Source organism: Acanthopagrus latus, chromosome 7 (genome assembly GCF_904848185.1).
Source record: "Acanthopagrus latus isolate v.2019 chromosome 7, fAcaLat1.1, whole genome shotgun sequence".
In the NCBI taxonomy this organism is placed as follows: Eukaryota; Metazoa; Chordata; class Actinopteri; order Spariformes; family Sparidae; genus Acanthopagrus; species Acanthopagrus latus.
This window is the reverse complement of record NC_051045.1, coordinates 28525744-28548860: the sequence shown is the minus strand read 5'-3', so window position 1 is coordinate 28548860 and position 23117 is coordinate 28525744. Positions and strand designations below refer to the sequence as shown.

Genomic DNA, 23117 nt, shown 5'->3' with positions numbered 1-23117 from the left:
AGAAAAAAGAGAGCAAGAGAAGAATGGATGAGAGAAACAGAGAGGGGGCAGAGTGAGCAAGTGAGCAAGAGAGGGATGGATAGAAGGATGGATGGGAAAGAGAGAGAGAGAAAGAACAGAGAGATGCTCTGGTCAGGCACGCAATGCTTGGCTGGAATCAGGTCAGGCCCACATGAGGCCTCCCTCGCACACACACTCAACAGAAACAGTCCAATACAGCAGCAGAGAGCTACAGGCTTGTACCACATTACATGGTGCTGTAGAGAGCCATTTAAAGTAACAGTCTAACATTTGGGTAACTGTTTGTTGCCCTCCCTGGAGTCTGATATGTTCACATTTGTGCGTATCACAAGAAAGCTAACATACTGCTGGGTCTACAAAACATGTAATATCACGTTCAAATTACATTATTATGACCTGACTCTCCTATCGGAAGGTGGAGGGGATGGTGGTAGACTTAGACGACAAGGCATCCAAGTCAGTAACTGCTGTTCAAGACTGTGTTTCATCATTTGTAAGCAGGGCAGCACTGGATGCTTTAAGGAGACCTTGGGACATTTTCTGGTGATGTTTGTGGCAAATGAAATGTGTATTTTAATGACCATGGTAATTAATTCATAATCTTTCATTTATTGTGGCGACTGGATCTGTGCTAAGATAGCCTAAAGACTTTTGGATGTAACCAACCCTCACCCTTAATTACTTAGTTCATATTTAAATAACTGTATGTTGTACAGTGATGCATGGCATTTACTCCATCTACAATGGCTGCCTCACAGAAAGTAGTCTGTTAAAGTAGGACATACTCAGGACTCTGTGGAGTAGCATAGACGTAAGGTGAGGAAATGTGACACTGAGTGTGAAGCTAAAAGTAGATGACACCATGTTCTTAGGCACAACCCCTCACACACATATATAGACGGTACTACAAACATGTTTGAAAGTGGATCCCTGTGTGGACCTTTGGGCACATTACCACCTCTTGATTTCTGGACAGGCTAATTGCTGGACCCATCACCTGTTAAGTCTCCTGACTAGAATGTGTTGTGCTGACCACTAACCTAGCTGGCTATTGCTTTAATTAAAGCAGCCTTCAGGAACTGACCCCCCAACCCCTCCCCACCTTACACCTCCATCTCCATCTTTGACAGCACTTGACTCTGAGCTGCCATCTCACCTTACTGGAAACTCGAGCTGGCGGCAGGCGGGCCGATCGCCAACCAGAGGGCACTACACTTATCAACATGACACTATCTGCCTTTGAATGTACCATGTAGGGATCTTTTGTGAATCATAAAATGCTGCTGTAAAGTTTGTATCCTAAAATCTCAACCTTTTAAGCTGTTCAGATTAATTTCTTTTGGTTGATAATAATTTGAATGTGGCATTAGTAAAACACTTTTTTCTTTCCACAGTAACTTGTACGGTTTCTATTCCAACAGCATTAATTTGGCAAGTATCCTACGAGTAACATTGCTTAAACAAAGAGTCCATTAATCAATTACTCAATGTCAAATGAAATCCTGATACTGATGCTGATTATTTATTGATGCCATCAATCAAGCAATGCCAAACATTTGCTGACAAAGGTGAGAATTATCTGTTTAATATCATTGTAAATCATAACCTTGGGTTATTAGGACAAAACAAGTAAAATTCAGTCATAGAATTTAGACTCTACAAAACTGGATTTTTGGCTCTTTGAGGACATCGATGAATACGGCTAATCAATGCATTCAAGTGAGACTATTGAAATACTTCATCATGAACTATCCAACATTCACTACACTGAAGAACAATGTGTATACCATTGTGCTCATTGAATAGCCTAGATTTGCTAGTATTAGCTAATATCAGCACAATGAACAATAAGTAAAAATTAGCCCTGTTACTTTTCGAACTACAGTAATAATACCAACCTTCACATACAAAATGCTTTGTCTTTTGTTTGGCCTACCACTACTCTCTAGATTAGTTTAACTCATGAGTCATCATCTTCTCACGATGCTACTAAGATGACAAATTGATGGAAAAGTCAACTTTCTCTGGTTTATCCCACCACCACCACTACCACTACCACTACCACCACTACTACCACTACCATTATTCTAGTCAAGTGAAATGATCCACAATTTGGACATCAGTGCTGGTTACCCGCACAGACAATGACTCATTTCATTAATTCTAAGAAATATAATTGCAGCTCTGAGACATCAATACATAGTACAATCATTTTCAAATGAATGTGTTGAGCACAGACCACTGTGGGCACTGTTTTATCGAATGTAAACAAACGTAAACCAACAAAAGCATCTTTCTGAGGTTTGTTTGGTGTTGCAGTGATATAACTCTCCCATGTGGTGTGTGTGTATGTCTGGCAGCATGCAGCAGCAGCGCCGGTACCGAAGCCCAGCCCACCAGCCAGCCAGCCAGGAAGCAGTCTTGCCCATTCTGTTTTATTTAAAAAAAAAAAAAACTGCATTTGCTTAGCAACCACATTACTGCTCCAATCACAGCGGCAGCATTTGGGATAATGTAGTGCCAGAGTGCTGTGCTGTCCTGTGCTGTCCTGTGCGGAGGCAGCGCATTAGACACATGAACGCACAAACGCGTGTGCGCGCACACACACACACACACACACACACACTAGTCTGATGCCTCTCTCACTAAATGCTGCAGCTCTCTCCAGGCATGAAAGGAAGTTTTTTTCATTTTGTTTTTTTTCACACAAGCCTGCCGTGCCATAATGCTCAGACTACTGCATAGCCCACTTAGAGAGAGAGAGAGAGAGAGAGAGAGAGAGAGAGAGAGAGAGAGAGAGAGAGAGAGAGAGAGAGAGAGAGAGAGAGAGAGAGAGAGAGAGAGAGAGAGAGAGACTCTCTGACTGTCTGGCACCTTGAAACACACACTAAAGTAAATCCATTATCGCTTCCCCCTCCCTCTCTCTATGCCACAGAGGTGTCTGACTGTCTGCCACCCATCAAACTAATAGAGCGGAATAAAAAATGTCCATAGAAGCACATACACACATACACACAGACCATACAACACATTTTAAGCCTTCCTCACTAGGACATCAGTGCTATTTCGGTAATGAACGGCTGGTCACTGAACTTCAGGTTAGACTAATTAACACTCTGAATGGGACTTTGTACGACGCGCCCTGTATGCAGCCAGCAGTTAACAATTGGCCCAAAGTAGCCATGCTGTGTGTGTGTGTGTGTGTGTGTGTGTGTAGGTGTGTGTGTGTGTGTGTGTGTGTGTGTGTGTGTGTGTGTGTGTGTGTGTGTGTGTGTAGCAGGTACTGGGGCATATCTCTGGTGTTGTAAATCTGAGAGTTCAGGGTGGCATTCTCAGGTCACCAGCGGTTGGCTGCATTATCAAGGGCAGAAAACAACACTCCTGTGCTTGCCGACTGTGTTTACGATCACAAGACGGCCTCAAGACAAAGCTCAAAGTTAATTTGCACTACTGTATGGAAACACACAGACACTCAGAGCAAATAAAGGTCAGTCAAAGCAGGGTTAATGGAGACTTAGCAGTGTGTAGATGGTAAGGTATCTATGGTATCTATTTATGACTGTGAGAGGCACTGATGGTCATTTCTTTCAAAAAACTCTCCCCGTTTGTCACTGTCTCATTGTTAGCCCTTATTTCCTCTGAAGCACAATTACCTGGGGATATCATGACAGAGGAATTTCATGACACATTCAAAAAGTCTCACTTTTGACCAATATTTCCCACCACATTCAAATATTTAATGGGAACAGCAGGTATCACATACTTTTGTACTTTTGTTTTGGTGTCACTCCTCCTGCCGAACCATACTGGACTCTGTGGCTCCATTAAAAACTATGCAGCCCAAAGCTAAACCTGAGCCCTAGTTCAATGCGTGAACTCGCGCAGCTAGACAGGAGTGCCGCAAAGCCGAACGCAGGTGGAAGAAGGACAAGTTGCAGGTTTCTCACCAAATCCTAAAGGACTGTTGGCTCTACTACCAGAGCACCTGTCAAACCTTATTCAGTCAAATTGTCACCACCCACTTGTGTTATTTAATATCAGTGAACCTGTTCTTGATCCCCCTCAGCCTGCATGTACAGAGGAATCCCCTGAATCCCCGGCGTCTCAGGTCTGCTGACCAGCTACTCCTGGAGGTACCGAGGTCTAAGCGGAAGCTCAGAGGGGATGGAGTCTTTTCTACTGCCGGTCCCAAACTATGGAACGACCTCCCGCTGCACGACAGATAAGCCCCTCACTGTCCATTTTTAAAACTCACTTTGTCCCAGCTGTGGCTTTAAAGTGCTTTATTAATAAAGTTGAGTTGAGTTGATGAAATAGTGAGTAGATGAGTGTTTTAATGTCCCATACAAATTCTGTAGTCTCATTTAACCACTTGTTGACAGCCGCTTTTTTTCAGGCACATTTACACTCATTCATACACTTTGTATTTACTGGCAAAATTTTGTCTCATAGAATAAAACAGCACTGTACAGCTAAATATACAAAAACGTCTGCTTCACTTCATAAAAAATAAATCAATACTCATAATCAAAGAACTAGTCGATTAATTAATCATGATGAAAACAATTGTTAGCTGCAATCCCCTTTGTGCTCAGGACATATTTTGGTTGGCAACAAAAAGGTTAGAATTTTTTTAAGTCTGAAAGTTATGTTTAAAAACTCTTAATTTGTAAAGAAATTTGCTGGTTGTGGCAGATTCATACAACACGCGCAATAAATATACGATCTAATCCATGCAAATACGGCTTTGGTTACAGTATTCACTGACTGCAAAACACTTGCAAGCCGCAACATAAGCATTTGCACAGCCATCATGGCTAGGTACACAAGGAAGCGGAAAGAGGGGAAGCTGACCACACGGGGCCTTTTCAGTTCAAATGGAAAACTTCTTTCCTGTGTTTCCATCCAGCTTATTCACCAGGTTTTATTTGTAACCTCAAATCCAGGCAATCCCTTCCCTTGGAATCTGCATGTGAGGTTGCAGGCAGGCCCCCCTGGCCGGGACACTGCTGTTGGTTTTGTTTTTGGACATGTTTTTGCTGCTCGGGGTACATCTTTGTGAGTCCAGAGCACAAAGAGGCCCTTTGGTTCAGGGCAAGGTACTGGGCAGCATCAAAATCGAGCTGGCTGGCCAGTACATTCTGGTCCTTTCCGCTCCAGGGCCGGACATTTTGTCCCACTGTTGAACTCTGGGAGAGGCTGAGCAATTGAGAAAGGGACATACAGAGAAACAGTTCGTGAGAGACTTCACTCTAGAGCCAAGTCACATGGTTTCCAGTGGTGAGGGAGGACTGTCTGGAGTTTGATTTGACACATACAGCCGACACTGTAGAGAGAAGCGTCCTTTTTATCTATAGCATTTTGTGATAATATCTTTCAATTTAAGATTATTCTGTTTAATGGCAACTTGAGTGTTAGTCACCAAGGTCACGCATGTCTGTTGATTGGTTGGTTTGTCAGCAGGATTTCACAGAATCTACTAACCAAACTATTACTAAATTAACAGATTTCGACTAAACTTGGATGGAGAACAGAATAGAGCTCATTAACTTTTAGTGTGGATCCAGAAGAAGGGAAGGATCAAGGAATTTTTTCTCACTTTCTTTAACATTGCAGGGTTTTCAAAATTGTAGGTAATTTCTTAAGGAATAGTGCATGGATCTTGATGAAAAAAAAAATCTGGCATATTTAGGTGGCTGGTACCTATGAGTGAGTACAGTAGCTAACTTGTTGGCCTTGGCAGAGGTATGCTCTCTAATGAGTGCCACTTCTGTTTTAGTTTGTTCTTTTGTGATGCAAATTTTCAGAGTTAATTTTACCTTGGGCCTATCGTTCACTCCAAATAAGTTTGGCTAACATCTGAGTTTGTTTAAAAACTTGAGATGACTACTTACTGTGGCAGTGTTTCTTGATGCATCTCTCTTTTTTTTAGTAGTCTACTAATTTCTCATTAGGAATGCTTGCCAAAGTTATGAAAATAAGACCCAGGTTGATAATACCAGACTTATTTTTTTATGCTTAACAAGTATCTGACTATCCTATAAACTCTCCCTGGAGGAAATCTGAAATATGACCTACATATATATTTTAACTCATGGCAAAAAAACAAACAAACATGACAACCCAGCTATAATCAAAAAGATACCACATAGTACAACGATTCAAACACTGCATTGTGGTAGAGTGGGACAGACGTTCTTAAACAAGACCGTGTAGACATTCAGGAGTGCTGAAGACGCTTCCGACAGCAGGGCGGAGGCACCACAGGAAGCCGGTGTGGTGTCGAAACCAGAAGTCTCAGTTGCTGCAGTAGAAGTTCTGACTGACAGTCTGCAGGGTTGTTGTGGCTGACAGCCTGCACAGTGCTCACCCTGGCTGTACTGAGAAAAGGGGAAGTAGGAGGGACAGCAAAGCAGCAGGTGAACATGTGACACTGCATGGGTTCACTTGTGCAGTTGTGTGTACATGTGCTGTGTTTTCATTTTGGACAAAAGGCCCATCCCTAGGCCTCTGGCTGTTGTGCACTCACAGTCACCCCACACAGGTCACATGGTGATGGGGGAGGGGGCTTCCAGTGGAGCAAACTCTGGTATCAGCAACCTCTCTGACCCCCAGTGATGAACTGTAGGCCAGACAAGAAACAACAGGATCCTCTAATAGGATGCATTTACACAACCACAGAGCATGTTTTTGCAAGAATTAAACTAATATGGAGTCAACAATGGTTTTATTTCCAGCATAAAGTTTTTGAGTTCAAAAGGTGAGATGAGTAAGGGATGGGAATCCAAAACCAAAACTATTGAGAGCCAGTTCCAAATGGTCCAATCCATCAGTATTGTATGCCTCTGAGCAAATTAATTCCTTTAATCTATGTTGGTATGTTTTTCTGACAGTTTTGCACAGCAAAACAATGACTTCAAACTCATGCATCTACACTGCTAGGAACATGGACCAAGAAGGAGTCATAGTGAACAGCATATGACGGTGTTTTTTTTTCATGCATAATCAGGTGTTCACAGCATTTTCTAGTGGTTGAGAGATGAATTAGTAGCCCCTTTTAGATGGAAAAGGCAGCACATTTGCTGGAAGGTAAAGGCTGCACTCTGCCACCCCGTCTAAGGGAGGTTTAATATTCCTTCTTTCCCAAAAAGCAACCACTGGGGTAGGCAACATGTGATGTGAAGCATGAAGTTGGGCATGAACAGTGACGTACAATATATGCATCGGAAGAAATGTGGCAACACTTGATAGATTTACTTAATTATAGACCCATGGCCCATATTCTCACCTCCTCAGTCAAACACACGCCGATGTTAAACCCCCGCTATTAAAGGAAGCAAGCAGCGGAGCACCTCGCATTAACTGCCTCAAACAAAAGACAGCTAACAGGAAGCAGGTCGAATTTGTCTTCAAAATAAGAGCTTTACATTGCACCCCTTTAGAGTTTAGAAACTGGGTTCCTAGCGGGGGGCTTTTAATTTGAAAGTAGTGACCGTTAGTAGCTTGCCACTACAACAACAAGCTAGCAACCGAGGAGACGCTAGCATCCATAATATACAGATATATTATACGTAGACGCCTCATAGCAAACGTATCAGCGCGGCCACCATCTTGGATGGGTCTCCAATGCGACCTCCCTGCGTTTATTTCTACTGAGGAAGGTGTATCCCCAACTACAATAATCATAACCTCCCGAATTTTTACCAGATTTTTACATGGTTACAAACGGCAGAGATTTAGTTATGATACAGGGCGCTGTCACAGAATTTATTTAAAAAAATAAAATAAAATCTTACTTGTGAAAGGTAATCCCCCACGATCTGGTATTGTGCCAGTTATTGCAACCATAAACTGCACAAAATATGGTCATAGTTGCTCGCTCTCCGCTGATTCCGATTGACGCTGATGCTAGCCTACAGTGAGGAGACCCAACCAAGACGGCGGCAACGCGGATTACGTTCTAGCACGCTATGAGACATCTACGTATATTATGTCTATGCTAGCACGTTCCGGATTGCAGCGGCTTTCCAGTTGCTCATCTTAACATCTGCGGATGAAGTGATGAACTGCTATCCTATCCATCTTCACCGTAACTTAACACCAGAGCACTACTGTTTACCCTCACCATTGTCCGGGCTGAAACAGTGTTGCGCGGCATGGCTTAGCGTTCCGAACATTGTGTAATCAAATTCACCGGTATGGTGGTATATCAAAAATTCATATCATAACAAAAATATACACCGGTATTCAGTGTGAACCAGTATACCACCCAGCACTACTCTCTGTCTCTCGCTGTCTCTCTCTCTCTCTCGCTCTCTGTCTCTCTCTCTCTCTCTCGCTCTCTCTCAGAGAGAGGGGGAAGGCTAATGGACACATTAGCTGGCAGCTTGTCCCTCCGCGGCGATTTGGTGGCTGTGAGGTCATCCCTTCACTTCTGCTCCCATCCACTTCAGGGATCTATCATTTTATTACGGCTAATGGGTGGGAGGGGGAATGGCGGAGGCATCCGTCCATCCCTCCTTCAATTCATCCATCCTTCTGTTTCACTTGTTCTTCTTTTCAAAGTCAAAATCAACCACAAAGGACAAGTTAACACAGTGGTATTTTACTGGATGGTGTGTTATGGAATTATAATATCATTATTATAATATCATTATACTAATGGGGCGACAATGAAACCAATAAGTCTAATTGGGATGATTTCACTCAAATTATTTCATTTGCTTTATGTTTTTTGAGAAATACTAAAAAAAAACCTTAAAAATCATTTGAGGACCAACCTCCAAGCATACCTGCTCACCTAATATGTTCTTCTCTCTCTCCAGCCCTCCAGTATTTATAGGTTACCAGATGCACTGCCAAGCCTTGCAGCGTTTGTGTCAGATGAAATGTAGGTTATGTATCGTAACGAACGTTGGTTACATGTTTCAACCTGAGATTAAATGAACACTGGGGTAGCCGTCTTAGAGCTGTTGCTATTGGGTTAATTCAATTAATGTGGATGTGAATTGTTGAATGCGTCATAAAACACTGCAATCTACGGTGGCTGAATTGTACCTTATTTGTTCCTCACTTAACAAAAAGCCAACTGCCATATGAGTCAATCTATCCATAGATGTGACTTTCTTTAAAGTTACCGCACCCAGAATTCCACTCAGGTACACTGGGACTCCCATACTGACCCACTGAGGACCTTCAAAGCCTGCTTCCAGCCGACTGAGAACTATGCTTTGGCTGACTGCTGATTGAGAGGCAAAGCAGGTTTTTTGACAACATTGAGGGTTCCACAATGAGTCTTTTAAGATGGTAGCTGACTGACTCGACACCATTCATTTAATTTAATGGGATACTGGCAGCTGACAGCACCTCGCTGAATAATCAAGGACATCAATGTCTTTGCAACCTTTCTCATTCATTATAAGGCTTAGAAATAGAATCAGCTCATTCTGTTGTTCTAGTTATAAACCGTTTCTCAGTACATTTACATGCATGGCTTAGTCGGATTACAGCCATAGTTCGACTATGATACTCAATCAGACAACAGCAAATGTCCGAGTATACATGCCGGTGAGAAAATCGAATTATTGGCCGAAGCATGTCATACCATGGTACAATAGGTGGCGCTGTACCCATTTCAACTAGTGGTAATAGAGCCATCTCCAGCCGACCTCTTTACATCACTAGAAACAATAAATTCTGCCTCGGCATTCAGGAAAGACGGCACACGAAAAATCTCGAGCCTTCGCAAAACGCAAAAATCCGATCTGATGGAACGTATACATGCAAGAGTAATACGACTATCAATCAAATAATTTAGGTCTTTTAATCCGACTATGAAAAAACCAATCCAGTCCGATTTTGGTCAGACTAAGGTGTATACAAGCATCTTAAAAATCCGATCATAGTCAGACTGACCCAGTAATTTGGTTTTCTCGAGTGTCATGTAAACGCACTGACTGACTGAGAGAAAAAGAGAGACAGAGAAAGAGAGAGAGAGAGAGAGAGAGAGAGAGAGAGAGAGAGAGAGAGAGAGAGAGAGAGCGAGCATTTGTGCCTCTGCATTCTCCGCTGCTGGTGTGCATCTACTGGACCTGAGATGTATTGATTTCTGCAGGAAGTGGAATCTGATGTTTCACAGCACTTCCTGAGCTGGATGGCTTCGCTACTGACAGTGAAAGCAGTCAGAGAGGGGGGTCTGGTGAGGTGGAGTGGGGTGGAGGGGTGGACACAGGAAGCAACCAGTTCAAGAAAACATGAGAGCGAAAGAGAGAGAGCGATAAAAAGAGCGAAAGACATAACACTTCTGTCTCTGTCCTTGAGGCGAGACTAAACACTGCTTCCCACCTCAGCTTCTCTCAGAACAAACAGCGACTCTGCTCTGTGGAAAATCAAGCAAACCCTCCACACACTCGTCTGTCAAACCTGCAGGGGCCACAGTACACACCCCAACCTGTCTTAGCACCAAATGCATCAGGGCCTGCCACTGGTGAATGGACCCAGCATGACAGAGAAATGTAACCACGTTTAAACATAAAAACATACTTATGAAGCATATACAGCAGAATGAGACGGACACTAATTCCATTATTTGATTTTTTTTGCAAAATATTTATTTGGTCTAGACTGTCAAAATAATGTTATTGTTATTGTAAGGTTATTTTGAGTAGAATATAATGCACATAATTATTGCTATCTCCTGAAACACCCATATGGTACACCCCTAGTGTTGTTATCATTAAAGAGCTTTTGCATTAGTTTGAGAAAAACTCGATGAGGACTAAAACCTAAAATCATCCACAATCTTGAAAAAGAAAAAAAATGTTTGTGCCATATCACTAAAGCCTATTTTGTCCTCTTAGTGCACAGTACAGAGTGGACTTGGTGTTGAATCAGTGCATTGAGCTGCACTTGCACACAGACTGGACTATTAGCACATCAGTTTCAAACTTGCTCTAAGACAACAAAAAAAGCAATGAAGGAGAGCGATGCCACATCACTGTAACCTAGGGACTAGATACAACACTCGGTTATAGCAAACATCTGGCTGTTAATCTTAAGAAAATTGAAATGAATAGTGAAATCTGATGGCTGGAGGTAGCATCAGACCTGGAAAGTAGTTCTATGTGTCATTGCAATAATGCTGGTGGGAAAAATGTGACTGCTATACAAACCAGTGCTCTCTCTCACACACACACACACACACACACACACACACACACACACACACACACACACACACACACACACACACACACGTACACGTCTGGCTTAATCCTCTGCAGACAACCAGCAGCCATGCCTGTGGAGACGGAATTGAGGGGGAGAGAGGGAGGGAGGGCAGTGGGAGTGGAGGTGGCGTGGCAAGGTTCAGCTGCATCTCTGACCTCTGTGAGTATGCATGTGTGTTTGTGTGCATGTGTGTGTGTGAGAAGATAATTAAACAGGGCAGACAGATGAGCCCAGTGAGAAGGCTAGAGGTCACATGGGATCAGCCAGCTTGTCCAACCTTCCACACGAACACACACACACACACACACACACACGCACGCGCACGCACGCACGCACACACAGACACTCACACTCACACACATGCTCTGACAGCAGACATATTTAATGGCAGTGGGCCTTATATAAACAGATGTCCTAGTGCTCGATATAGCCTTGGCAGTCGGCTCTTTGAAGGGAGATTGTGAAAATAACGTCTTTGTGTTCAGTGTGGGTTGGACACGGTTACACACTCCACATATTACCCTGTCTTAGAGATCTACAATTACATTAATTATAAGCTAAGAGCTTCAAGAGGTCTATGGTGTGCTCTGTAGGAGTGGAAGGAGTGCATGTGCATTTGCCTGGATGAGTGTGTGTGTGTGTGTGTATAGAGAAAGGTGCCTGGAAAAGCATGTGTATGTGCAGAAATTTGTTTGGATCTATTCTGTGTTTCGGCATGAATGTGTATGCTTTACAATAGGAAATGAACAGTGTGGGTGATGGGGGAGGGGATGAGTTGAAGAGGGGGTTGGTCAAAGTAAAAGGAGCGAGTCTGGGCCTGGTGGTGAACCTAAGAAGCAGCCTCTGTGCCAGAAGGAGGGATCTCCTTTCAGCATATTGTTTTATTTAGCATCTGCATAGCTGTTTCATTTGCCAGAGTGTGGCTGGAGTGGATTAATTCAGGCTGCAGCTGAGGTGTGGCTGCAGTTCACTGACTTTGCTTCTGTTTCAGTCATCTAGTCGTGCTCTGCCAGTGTGAACCCACAACCCCTAGGTGTGTTTAACTCCACTCTCCAACCTGAACCTACCCTTCACTGACTAGTTTCAGTGATCTCACCCACCAGATGTATCGCACTGAACCCACTAACCAGAAGAACCACTTTCAGTTGTGGCACACCTGGCCCTGGCCACTTCTTAGAAGTGATGGTTGTGATGAACAGAGAGAGGTTGTAATGGTCAGTCAAAGTTCAGGGCAGATTGCTTTGTTGGATCAATAGGGCAGGTCGGTCCACCTCTTGATTTATACAGTTTAAGATTAACCCATCGTGCCTTAACATAACTAAGAGTGTCTAGACCCAACTATGAGTCAGCGCAGACTAAACAAAAGTAAACATCAGAGGTGTTTGCACACTACACTGCAAGGAAGATACACCTTTTCCAGGAAAAGACACGCACAAGTGCCAACTCTATTACACTCTCAGAGTGGAAGGCCAAAAATTAGGATAACTCAAACTGCTAAATTCATCAATTTGAGTATCAAGAGTAACTTAACGTAAATGTAATTTATTGCTACTGAGGATTGTTGATAAATGTTCATTAAAGGCAGGCAGTGTGCTAGATGTCTAGCTCACCTCTTTGTGCTGGACAGCAGCAGCCATGACGCCTCCAGGAAAGATGAGCAAACAGACACAAGAGGGAGGACGGAGGATGGAGGAGGGGGAGGCAAACAATGAGCACTGGTCCATGACTCAGGCGCTTTGGGAGCACTGATTATCCCTCAGTGGAGGGGGTGGGGGTGGGTTATCACCTCTATCTGGCCCACAATCACAGATCCACAGCTGATACCCACCACAAAAGACATGACAATGAATAGCCAGCGGACAGCAGCCTGCCCCAACACCACCACCCCATCCTCTGACAACAATACCTTGCAGAGCTCCTGTGAGCTGCCCTTCCACATGGCTGAGGCCAAGCCACTGTGAGCCCCCCACCACCACCACCATGCAAAGAACTCTTCCCTAAACGTACCTCTTCACTTCACAGATTTCCAACAAATCACAACCTCATGAAAGTAACCATAAACCAACAAAACAACTTTCAGTAACACTTCATTTGAAGAGAGTATACATAAGCATTCATAATACCTACATACACATTACATGACATAACATAAACATATCCACTACACTACAGCCTACATACCCACTCATAAATGGTTATTATATCACTTTCAATCCAAACTGACATCTTACTTTATGTCAAGTGACATAGTGGTCAGTTGATATACTTTCATACTGATAGTATATTATGAGATTTACCTAAAATTGCCTATTCAGCCTTTAATTAACTTGTGACATGTGGTCAATAACAAAAATCTAGCCTGTAGCCTACCACTTTATCATCATATTCTATCAAACTATTTTCTGATACAGATCTTAAGCTAAGTTAAATGGCTAAAGTTAGCATAATTAAAAACTAGCATGTACCCACATGGTCAAAAACTAGTCTAAAGCCAACCACTATCCTACTATAATCAAACGTTTTCTAGTATCCTACAGAAATCTGAAGGTATCGATGCTGAGACATTGCATACTCACTTACCAAGTGATCATATAAAGGGAGAAAGCTTCAATGCTGCTGGACATATTTTCAGCTAGCCACCACTGAAAGAGACCCTGATCGTGTTCTCCCTTGCAGTCTCTCTAGTGGCCAGGATGCTGGCATCTGGGATTAATTAACATATCAAAAGCATCATTTTTATAATGAAACTAGTGACTGTGTAATGGAAAATCAGATATAAACATGTTACTGACATTACCAGCAGATAGCGTTGCAGAAATGATGTCATGTCAATAAAATGGGATTTAAATGGACATGAGACAATTACTTTCACCACTAAAAAATGTACTGTCATAGAAACAACATACAACTTTAGAAACCCTGTATAAACCCCAAAAAAGAGTTTGAAAAATAACCATGTCAGCTGTCATCAAGTTCTGTCATTTTGATGCAGACATTTTTATTTAACCTTTATTTATACAGCTAAATCTCATAATATACTATCAGTATGACAGTATGTCAACTGACTAATATGATGTCAATTTGACATTGAAAGTGATATAATAACCATTTGTGAGTGGGTATGTAGGCCTATGTTTATGTCATGTAATGTGTGTAGGTGTTATGAATGCTTATGCATACCCTCTTCAAATGAAGTTTTACTGAAAGTTTTGTTGGTTTGTGGTTGCTTTCATGAGGTGGTAATTTGTTGGAAATCTGTTAAGTGAAGAGGTATGTTTAGAGAAGAATTACCTAGGGTCTCAAGTGCTGCTCAGAAGCTTATATCTGAGCTGGAATTCTGGTCTCCTGAAGAGGTAAGTCCACCACCCACTCAGTAGGAGGAGAAAACAAGTCATATCTTTCACTACTATCACCATCTCCTCCACTTAACAGAAATTTTGCAAAGCTGTTGAGTTGACTTGGCAGCTTCCTCGTCAGAGGACTCGTGCCAGTTCAATCTGAAATTAGATTAGCACAGTTTATTATTAGCTTGAAAATCTCCCTGTATCTGCCTTCTCTGTCTCTACCTGTGGGAGGATATTCTAGGCCATGCCTAGTGGATGTTGTGTTACGCACTGCCCGTGCAGCTGAGGGGTGTGCGCGCGTGTGTGTATCAGTGTGTGTGCGTGTGTATCAGTGTGTGCGCATGTGTGTACGTGCATGAGTGTGTGTGTGTGTGTGTGTGTGTGTGTGTGTGTGTGTGTGTGTGTGTGTGTGTGTGTGTGTGTGTGTGTATCAGTGTGAGTTTTGTGTGTGTGTGTGTGTGTGTTAGTATATACACGTATGTGTGCATTTGTACGCTATTCTGTCTGCTTCTGTATTCATTAAAAGACTGAAGAGGCATTGCGGGGGTGGGATCTGGGTGCTGCGTGGATGTCTGTGCTCATGTTGTATGTGTGTGTGTGTGTGTGCGTGCGTGTGTGGTTGGGGGGTAGGGGGAAGTATCACTGTGGGAGACAGGCAGATGGGGATGGAAAAGAGTAGGCAGTGAGCTCATGCTAATCTCCTCCCACAGCTGATCCAGGCACAAAACACACAAACTCACAAGCACATGCACACTCGCACTACGGCAAACCATAACCCTTGACAAGCCTCATGCACAATCACACACCAAATGAGGCAGAGGATGCCTTAGCTATTCCAATGTTCCCATGTGTCCCATATGAATGGTTTGAGAGGTAAGCCTAAAATCTTTTAACAAAAGTTCACTGTTCATGTTATTACATCATGGGGCTGGTGGATGTTAATTTTTTGGATAGCAGTTTGTGTGTGTGTGTGTGTGAGAGAGAGAGAGAGAGGGTCTAGCTGCCTTCATCAAACAGCCATCTGCCTCGTGGGAGTTGCTCAGCAGCACGATTGGCCTCTGCACTTCAAGAAAAGCTAGGGGTGAGGTGGGTAACCTCTTTCTTTGGGAGGAAAAGGTCATGTGGTGCTGGCTGCTCTACAAAACATATGGGTGCACAGGGGGAAAATAGATGGGTGGTGGGGCGATCCAGACGGCAACAGTGCTGTCATACAGCGGGCACTCCTGGGCTGACGCAGCACAAAGTAAACCCCCCATCTAACCATTCCATCTCACAATTAAAGCTGCTCTTGCAGTACTTTTAATAACAACTAGACCTCTTTTCTTAGTAACATTGTAGCCTTTCACATTGAAAGCTTGAGGAAATCTATTCAAAACCGATGTGTTTATTGAGCATTTTTTAAGAAAAATACATTTTGGGGTTGCTAAGAAAAATAAAGAATGAAAATAGGAAAGTATGTCCTACATGGAAAATGTAATGTGGTGATGTCATTCAAGCATCGGCACAGTCTGACACCGCAAATATCATAACATTTTATATGGAAGTGAGGAACAAGAGCCCACTTCTTGCCCTTTGCAATACAAATGTCACTGTCAAACGAACATATAGCAGAACTGACATGATTTGGCTGTTTGGCTATTACACATAAAATCCATACACAAATGGTGTGGAGGCACCCAATCCAGATCTACACTGTCAGCTCACCAACTTACAACAGCTATAGCTTTGCAGATGAGAAAATGTGTCTATGTGTCTAGGTTGAACCCCATCCCCAGGGTTAGGGTTTAACTTTGTATTCAGTTGCTGAAATTGTACTTTGCAAAACTATCTGTATTTTTTTCAAACTAGGCATGTTTCACCTCCAAACTACCAAAAACTGGTCACTGGTTGGTCGGCCTGTGAGCATCTTTGTGTAGCTTTCTGTCTGTTGACAAACAGAATGCAAATTCAAAGTGATACTGGCCTTACATCTGAGCATCACTAACACGTTCCTAGTAAAGAAGCTGCAGGGCAGGTTAAAGGAGGCAAAAGATTAGAGGATGGTGTGTGGGGATGTGTAGTTAAACCAACCTTTCAGTGCCATGTGTGTCAATGAATTTTTCAAGACCCCCTCATTAAATAAACACGCTGGACATCACTGCCAATGGTAACCTACCATCAATATTGAATGTCCTCAAAAAAACTAAGACAAGCCAATGGTCAGGCGAGACATCGAATTGCACCATCTGACTGAGGATGAGCTTGTTTTTCATGCAACACCTGGAGGAGGTCACAGGGTTCTCCCTTCCGTGCCGCTCTTACAATAATCCCAATGAGACACGCTCAAGGTCCTTCGAAGACTTAAGAATAGCCACTGTAAGCTGAATGTGCCTGTTGGTTTCACGCTTTATTGGAAGGCTATGAACATTCTGACAGAGACTTCATGGAGTAGGTGGAAATATTTTATTTCCACGCATGCTATTGGCTTCTCAAATGCATTTGCTTCAAGCTTTGCGAGCACCACTTGCCCTGACAGCTTACATGCATGATTGCATACGACTTCGGCAACATTAACTACTTTTTGGGAACCTTATTTTCCATCTATGGATAGTGCGTGGGTGGTGGTAACCAGTAGCTCTAGAGAGTACTCCGCCGGCCACTCGTGCATTTCTCACATGAAGACACTAGCCCCATTCACACTGCAGTTTGGATGCAGGGATCCTGCGTGAAATATCGCTCCGGCGCTGATCCGCCTCCGGAGGTACTATCAGAGGCGCACCGAACCAGTGTGAATGGATAAGCCAGCTGCGTGTATCGAGGGCGTGTCTGTCTAACATTCTGTTAACCACTCAGGTCCTTCACTCAATAAAAATGTCCCACAAAGCAACATTGCACGACCAAACAACAGTAACGTAGTAACTGTAACTGTCTTTGGCAACTTATATAAGGAAAAAAATAACGCAGTTATACGTGGAGAAGCGTCTGTCCTCCCGCCTCTTCATCACATTTCTGCTCGAATAACGGCGTCTGTCACCAGCAAAAAAACTCACCAGTGTTTGTGTTGAAAAAAAAAAAAAAACACCACAACAGTCAGCCCTCCAGGGACTTCACTGAACTTTCCCCAACAAAACAGCCTCCCTCCCCGAGAGTGACGGTGTCCTGTTTACAGATGCGATTATGTAATTATGTCATTTAGAGTGAAAAACGAATCTTTGTTACATTCCAGGATGTTTGGTGGGTCGGGATCTCAATCGCTACACATTATAACAGCATCCATATGATTATAAACTATCCGCAGGTTTGGATTAACAGGAGGACTCCTGGGAAACACCTTTAACACACACAGACATCATCATCCTACCATCACGCCTATTTAGGCGCCTCTGCCCGGCTCTGTGTGAATGACCAATTGTGGAGGGTTGGCAAACCGCTGCTGCGGCGATAATGTTGCGACTCTCTGTGAAAGGGGCAACTGCTGATGGCTGGAGAAGCAGGGAGAGATGGGGGATGTGAGTGTAGCCATGGGGGCTGAGGGCAGACAATAGCTGGCAGTGAGGGTTTGAACTTCTTCTTTTCATGTTCTCCTCAGCCATTTTCTCCTCCTGAATGAGGCTTCTACTATTTGTCAATAGCTCCATTCACACTGCCCTTCAGGGATTCATGCGCCAATTCTCCGGATTGCTGTCTGTGTGAAAGTTACAGATGTGTAGGGGGGCAGTTCTGCGGCTCTGATCCGCCTCCAGAGGTAGTATCAGAGCCAGAGTGTCGGAGTGTCTGTGTGCATAGAAAAGCTGGCAGTGTGGATCAGGGATGAGTCGGTCTGATGGTGTTCACAGTCTGACAGCTGTACAGATCCTTCAGTCTTCAAATGAAAGAGTAATGACCCACAAAGCAATGTTACAGGACCAAACAACAGTAATGTGGTAACTGGTAGTGTCTGCTGCAACTTATATGAGGAAGAAAATACTCAAGTTATATGTGGAGAAGCGTCTGTCATCCTGTCTGTCCTACTGACTCTTTGTCACATTTCTGCCTGAAAAACAGCATCTGGTCGTGGCAGCAGAGTTGGGCGGCTTGCACAGTTGAATGGCGGTGATTATGTGATGTGTTTTAGAGCAAAAACTTGAATTCACTGTGTCTTTGTCTCCTTCCACTATTGTTTTGTTATAGTTACGGTCTCTGGAAACTTGTGTAGAAATAAATCACTGCGACTGTCAGCCCTCCCTACCGAGACTGCAATGGACTTCGTCCCAGAAAACAGCCTCCCTCCCGATGAGTGAAAGCCAGACAGGGTCCTCTGTTTACTGATGGTGATTATGTAATTATGTCATTTAAAGCAAAACAGGTAACTTATTCATTTTGTGGATCAAATTCTAAGCAGGGCCACATATTTTTTTGAAAATATTTTTTTCAACTGCTGCTCATCTAGTATCCGAAATTCTGTGCTGATGCCATTTTCAATTCCTTACTTCAACAAATGTCATGTTTTTCTAGGAAAATCCAAAGTTAGCAAGATACTTTTCATCCTGTGTGCACAATCAAGTAGCAACTGGGAAAACCCCCTTTAGTTCACACAACTTTAAATGCTTTGAAATACATCGCTTCTGGCAGGGAGACATGATGAAGAAAAGAATCACTGCACTTAATTCATTTTCCACTGCTACTTCAATTTCAGCCTTCAGAAAAGACTCCTAGACAAGACAACAAGCTATAACCTATGATGCTCTGCCACGCTCGCTCCCTTTTTTTCATGCATGTTTTGTTGTGCTTTCCTGTCTACGGTTGTGGTGGAAATACAGGCACACACAGACTGTAAAAGGCAGTTTTCATATCATACAATTGTTCCTTAACATTTTTTGTCAAGAAGCCTTGAAGCAAAGTTGCTCTTCAGTGAGTGTTTTCCAAGAATAGAAGAAAACAGATAAATAAATGTAGTTTTGCACTTGATTTCCTGTACAGGAGAAAACAACTCAATTAATTAAACACCCTCTTTTTCACTCACATTGATGTGCGTACCATTCCACCTATCAGCATTTACTAACAAAATCAGTCTTCCTTTGTTAAGATGAAGCCTCTCAGAATGCAATCCACTCCCTTCAGGTCCATCAAAATGTATATTTATAGCTATATTTTTGGCAAGATCACATGTACTTTATTTCAGAGCCAGTTAGCCAATGAACTCCACTGGGGTGAGTTGTGTTGGTCTGTCACTCACGTTTAATGGAGCTCGAGAAGTGATGGAATTTTCAATCACCATCACTGTAAAGACACTTGAATGTCAATGTGCCATTGATCGCCTTGACCCTCAGTCATGCCTCACAGTATGGACTGACTGTCCTCCATTAGAAATCCAGACTGGCAGCCTGGCCAGGCAGCAGAACTCATTAGACAGGCCTTATTGAATTGGCAGCTTCCTCCCTTTCAAAGCACAGCGAGCAAATTCTAAATTCGACAGCTTGACAGGCAAAAGACAGAGAACCATCAAAACAGAAAATGCAGTATCGGATAAGACTTTTTATCACACCAGTGCAATCAGAACAAAATCAAGCTCTGCAAGCAAACTTTTGCTCCCAGTACGTCTAAGGAGAAAGCGCCATAAAAAGAGAATGGAAATATTCCCTCAGTAGCCATTGAAATGCACAGCTACCAGCTGTTGTCCTGTCCACCATGTGGACATGGCTGGCTGTCAGCAGGCTTAGCCAGCACTGCGCCCTGCATATGAAACAGGACATGGGCCTATATCCCCTTGGGGAGTTCACTTCCTCTGAACCCCCACCACCACCACTGTCCCATAGCCCTCCTGAAACAAGCAGGCCCTTCAGCTGGAGGCCAGATATCCCCAGCAGCAGTTGGGGCTTCTCAGGGGTGGGGGTGGTCTGGAAGTAAAAGGGGAAGGATCGAGGATCGAGTTTGAACAGGAAACTTACCAGTTAGATGGGTAACAGCAAACCTGCTGGTTATGAACCAGACATGAGTCAAGCATGAGTTAGTCCAACAGCAAGCACCACCTACACCCTCTGTCCACAATTCTCTTTCTCTATCTCCCTTAAACAGATGGACTGTGTAGAAATCACATCATCTTGAGGGTGAATCATAAAGTTTGCAACATACTAAATCTGCAGCCGCAATCCTTATCTAAACATCCTGATGCGGAAAGCCACTGATTATGTGTGCCACCCACATGTGTACTAGCCAGAAACCAAAAGACTCACAGCCAAGGGCTGGCATGAGCAACTCGGAGAAGTGTTCCACACCCAGTATATAAACTCATTTAAACAATTCAATAGCCCACTGCCTTTATAATCAGTGCTGTGGCTCCAATCACAAAAGACACAAATGGAGAGTGAACTTTTATTGTTAATTCACACTTCCACAAATGCAAGCATGCTGCAAAAACTGCAAAGCTGTTTTTACTCAAATGGTCAGTGATTCAGATGTGTGCGTCTCAGAAGGAAGGTCTCACAAGAGCGTCTGTGAGGAGGGAAGTGCGACAATATCACTTCCTGTGTCTGTCTGAATGCGAGACTGCTGCTAACACTTTTGAAACACCCTCATTAATATTCACAGAGCCACACGGCTGCTCCACTAACAGCACACAGATGATGGCATTTTCTTGTGAGCTGAAACGGCAGCATGACACAGTCTAGCACTTTGCCTCAAATCCTCCAAGAACATTTTCAAAGTGCCTCAGCTGTGCTGAAATGTGCTGACAAAGGGGAGCTCTGTTGCCATAAGTTTAGCAATATTCCTGAACTCCTACCCAGCATGTATTCCCTCATTAGTGTTCCTTGAAACAGGCTACTTGAGGAAAAAAGGAGGAGTCGAATTAAAAAGCGGGGCAGAGGCTCAAATGAGCCTTGGGCTTAACACTTGGGTGCCCTGTCGGCACTTATAAAGACAGAAGAGGCCCCTGAAAGTGGGGGTCCTTGAGGTGTGCCCACTCGAGTCTGAATGAAAGTGTGTGCCAAGAGTGGGTATTCACCATGCATGGCAGGACTTTGGCGCTCTACAAGATTTCAAGGATCTTCAAGGATTTCTCTTTCTTTGGCAGATTCCTCTGAAAGGAGCCTCAGCGGAGGACTGGAGGGAAGCTGCTTGTAAACACTTTTGCAGTTGCTTTCTGTGCCTCATCAACAAGTCTGCTGCCCCAGAAGTCCACTCTGGTTTCAATCAAATTGAAGTAAAAAGTGTGTGTGGAGGGGGCTGAATGTGAGTGAGTGTATGTCAGAGGTGGGTGGCTAGCCTGGGGTAGGTGGATGTTTGGAGGGGGGGTTGCTGAATGCTCCCCTTTGTTGGGATCATATTATGTTTCCACCACAATACTTCTAAACCCTGCTTCATCAACTCCATTCATGTGTAACAGTTCATGCAAATAGCTGCACTAGCCTTTTTTTCCTAGGGGTGAGGTGGGGGTGGGATCCTTATATCAGTCTACCACCATACTACGCTCTCTAATAATTCCTGCCAGCACACCAAAACATATTAGAATCCCTTCGTACAGTTTTACAGCCCAAAGAGTAGAACTGTGGGAAGCACAGAAAACCAGATTTACTGTTTAACTTCATTTGGGTCGAGGTGTTGTATCTGACCACAAAAAAGTACCAGCAACAAGCAGAGCCAAAACATGCATGGATGCTCCAGTTCTGAGGGCTAAACATTTTAGAGCTCATGTGTCTCAAGCAAAAAGAGGCTCAGAGGATGTGGATACAACGGAGAAGAAAAAACAGAAACGTCTTCAACACTGATAGCTGCTCTGATTAAACCCACAGGAAACTAGACACATGACGAACATTACATATATTGATCACAACCACACGCACGAGAACATGGGCAATTTGGTCATAATAACAATAATCTCACTACTGATTGAGTTTACCCTTCCCATGGAAACATACACTGAATGAACGAGCAACAGAAATGTAGACTAGGGAAGAGACGGCTTCTCGTCTGAGTGGGGAAAGAAGTGTTTTAATCTAAAGAGGGAAAGAGAACTATTTCCTCACTTACATTTGAATTCATGTTAATCCCCTCGCCCCTCCTAACTGCTGGTTACCATTCCCCATTAAGCCATGTAATGGCAAATGAGTCTGTATTTACAGTGGAGGTCAGTAAAGAGAAGCCTGACAGGTGTTTCACAAATAATGGCTTTATTGCCAGCAGACCTATTTGTTGTCACTGTTGGGTGAGGCCCAATTAGCAGAAATATAAGTGGTTCCTACAGAATAGTACAAAGACTGACACAACTGACATCAGTGTGATAATGAATGCTTTCAATGCATTCTTTAAGTGGGACACATTTCAATGTATGTGGTCAGCAGAGAAATATTAAATCAACATGTACAGCACACCTTCAGACTGAAACAGTGACTGACACACGGGGGGGGGGGGGGGGCATAATGTTTCATCTAGAGGGCCACACTACATGGATAAACCTTCTGGATATTAGTGCATTTGGGCATTTGTATAAAACTGTATTAAAGCAACTTCAAGACAAGTTGCTGTTAGAAGGAGTCGGCTACGGTCTTACACTGTAAGTAGGCTGAG

The 23117-nt window shown here is 43.4% G+C and overlaps 1 protein-coding gene across 1 annotated transcript in view; it reads right to left on the bottom strand.

The window, feature by feature from the left end:
- skia (v-ski avian sarcoma viral oncogene homolog a) overlaps positions 1-23117 on the bottom strand; it is an 85636-nt gene that overhangs the window by 60980 nt on the left and 1539 nt on the right. The gene's annotated exons all lie outside the window — the stretch shown is intronic.